Raw genomic sequence first — 3,930 nt, forward strand, 5'->3', positions numbered from 1 at the left:
AACATTTCAACAAAGGGACAAGCCCTAAAAGTTTTATTAACCCTTGGTTGTAAGCACTATAGGAAAGAAGCCCCACTATTTCACCAAGGGTCAATGGAAAAATATTCTCAATTAAGATCCACAATAGAAAATGGCCCTATGGGGACTTGAACCTTGGTTGTAGACCCTACAGGCAAGAAGCCCCACCATTTCACCAAAGGGACAAGCCCTAAAAAATTTATTAACCCTTGATTGTAAGCACTACAAGCAAGAAGCCCCACTATTTCACCAAGGGTCAATGGAAAAACATTCTCAATTAAGATCCACAGTAGAGAATGGCCCTGTGGGGACTTGAACCTTGGTTGTAGGCCCTACAAGAAAGAATCCCCACCATTTCACCAAAGGGACAAGCCCCTAAAATTTTATTAACCCTTGGTTGTAAGCACTACAGGAAAGAAGCCCCACTATTTCACCAAGGGTCAATGGAAAAACATTCTGAATTAAGATCCATAGTAGAGAATGGCCCTGTGGGGACTTGAACCTTGGTTGTAGGCCCTATAGGCAAGAAGCCGCACCATTTCACCAAAGGGACAAGAAAGAAGTCTAATTTTCTTGTTAACATCTAAGGGATCTGGGATTTATTTTAGTGGTAACTGATTCACCCCCTCTTAGTTACTCCTTCTGTATTTCCAATAATTGGTATCAGAGATTTTGGTACTTGTAGGCAAGGTTTCAAGGACCTAAGCTAAAGATTAGGATGTCTTAAAAGAGAGAGATTCCAAAGCTAAATAGAGACAACTTTTTAGCATGGTATGGACTTATCAAACTTCATCTAGCCACAATTAGTGATTTAGGCTACAAATACCTTGATGAAGAATACAAAACTCCTACTGGTACATTATCTATTGGAGATCTTGCTGAAAAAAAGAACCATAACATCATGATGATTGATATTGCATTTTCTCTCAGCTTTGATGAATTTGATGAGATCAAATATTGTAAAACTACTTTTGATATGTGATGATAATGTAAGGAGAATGAAAGCAAAAAGCCTTAAAGGACAGTGTAATCACATGAGAATGAGAGAAGATGAAAATGTTGCCAAATATGTGGAAAGAATCAAAGCTAGAGTTAGTGCAATCAGAGCTTCTGGAGGAGAAATCAAGGAAGAAACTATTGTAACTAAAGTTCTCAAAACTTTCCTTCCCATCTATGTAATCTGAGTATCTACTATTCAAGAAAAGAGATGTGATTCAAATAGCAAGCTAGGCCTGGATGCCCTAGTAGGAAGATTGACAGCTTTTGAGCTAGACAACTTTGACGATTATGTTCCAGCTTCCAAAAATGTTGAGTCTTCATTTGAAGCTAAAATTTCACTCAAAGAAAAAGGCAAGAAAACAAAGGAAAATTAGTCAGAAGGTGAAGAGGAAATAGAGGCAAATTCTAATAGTGATGTTGAAGTTGATGAAGCTTTACTTGCAAAGAAATATTCTAGAGGTAGAGGAAAGTATAAAGGTAAAGTTCCTTTAATCTATTTTTCATGTGAAGAAATTGGTCATATTGCTGCCAAGTGTCTAAACAAAGAAAGAAAGGATGAAAAGAAAAGCCACAAGTAAAAAGGCAAGAAGGAATCCAAAAGTCACAAATCCTTAAAGACAAAGGTAAGAAGACTTATTTTATGGCTAAAGATTTTGATAACAGTGAAGATGAAATAGTGTACATTGCTATAAAAGATGTACCTGATGAAGAAGAAGATAAGATGGCACTTATCTCTCATGTTAGTAAAAATGATACATGGATCATAGATAGTGGATGTTCACATCATATGACTAGAGAGAAAACAAAATTTGAACACTTTGAACACTATGATGGAGGTAGTGTAAGGTTTGGAAATAATTAACCTTGTTGCATAAAAGGGAAAGGTCGCATCTCATTAAATAATGAACTTGTATGTGACAATGCCTATTGGTTTGAAGGAGTGAAACATAACCTCCTAAGTGTGACATAGCAAATCAACATTGGATTCAAGGTAGAATTCATGCATGGCAAGGCAAGACTATTGGATGACAAAGGGAATTTGATTGGATCAGGCAAACAAACAAGAGGTAACCTATTTTATCTTGATCTTGGTGATTGCTCATGTTTCATTGCTCAAATGGAAGAAAGTTGGTTATGACACAAAAGACTATGTCATGTAAACTTTGATAATATGGTCAAGATAAGAAAATTTAGAAAAGTAAGAGGTATCCCTAGTTTGAAGAAACCAGATGTTGGTTTATGCAAAAATTGTTAGATTGGAAAAATGGGAATGACTAGTTTTAAGAGCAAAAACTATCAATCTGAAGATGTCTTGGAAATTGTGCATACTGACTTATGTGGACCTATTGGAGTAGAAAGTTATAGTGGAGAAAAATTATTTATTCTTTTTGTTGATGACTACTCTAGAATGATGACTATTATGTATCTTAGAGAAAAGTCAAAAGCATTTGAGAAATTCAAATGGTATCTGGCAAGAGTACAAAAATAAATAGGAAAAAGATTGAAATGCTTAAGATCAGATAGAGGTGGTGAATTCATCTCCAATGAATTCAATAATTTCTAATTTGAAAGAGGAATCAAAAGGCAAGTATTAGCCCCTGGCACTCTTGAGCATAATGGAATAATTGAAAGAAGAAATAGATCCATCATGGATTGTGCAAGGACTCTAATGATCGAAAAGAATGTTGCTATCAAATACTAGAAGGAAGCCATTAGCACTACAGTTCATACTTTGAATTGAGTACAGTTGAAGAAAGACTCAAATAAAACTCCCTATGAATTATGGTATGGCTACAAACCTAATATAAGTTACCTGAAAGTATTTGGCAGTAAATGGTATATCTTGAAAGAGTCTAGAAAAGAAAAATTTGATGTGAAAGGTGATGAAGGTATATTCTTAAGATATTCCTATAGAAGTAAGGCATATGAATGTTTGAATTTGTCTACTCATAAAATCATTGAACTTGCACATGTGAGAATTGATGAGTTTGCAAAAAAGACCAAAGAAGAAAGCAAACAGGAACCAGAAGATTACAAAAGATTTGTTTACTTCGAACCTGATACATTGCCAAGCATATCTAACAATAAGGAGACTTCACCTCCTGAGTCTTCCATAGTTAGCGAGTTGCAAGAAGTACAAACCAAGTCGCAGGGACCTAAGTCACATTCTGAAGCTACTGAGTCAATGCCTACCGAGTCTGAATGACCTGAGCCTGAAGTTGAAATTCAAAATGAAGATAGTGCAATTCATTCAAAAGGAAAAGAACCTATATTGGCCAAGTATGTCAGAAGGCATCATGCACCTAATCAGGTTATTGGAGATAAATTAGAAGGTACTATGACAAGAAGAAAATTAAAAGGTACATGTTTACTTGCTGATTTTGAACCTAGAAGTATTAAGGATGCTTTAGAAAATGAAAGTTGGATTGAGGAAATGAACAAAGAAATAGAATAGATAGAAAAGAATAAAACTTTGACTCTTGTTCCTAGGCCTAAAGATAAAAATGTGATTGGAACAAAATGGGTATTCAAAAATAAGTTGAATGAAGATGGACAAGTATCAAGAAGCAAAGCTAGATTAGTGTGTAAAGGCTATTCTCAAGAAGAATGAATTGATTATGGGGAGACTTTTTCTCCTATTGCAAGATTAGAAGGTGTTAGGACCCTACTTGCATATGTAGCTCATAGAGGATTCAAAGTATATCAAATGGATGTTAAATCTGCATTCCTTAATGGAATTTTTGATGAAGAAGTCTACATTAAATAGCCAAAAGGTTTTTTTGATCCTAACAAAAGGGACATGGTTTGTAAATTACATAAAGCACTATATGGTCTCAAACAAGCTCCTAGAGTTTGGTATGAAAGACTACACAACTACTTGATACAGATTGGTTTTTAGAGAAAAAATGATAA

This window comes from Cupressus sempervirens, chromosome 3 (genome assembly GCF_028749045.1).
Source record: "Cupressus sempervirens isolate cs-2001-9-10 chromosome 3, ASM2874904v1, whole genome shotgun sequence".
NCBI lineage: Eukaryota > Viridiplantae > Streptophyta > Pinopsida > Cupressales > Cupressaceae > Cupressus > Cupressus sempervirens.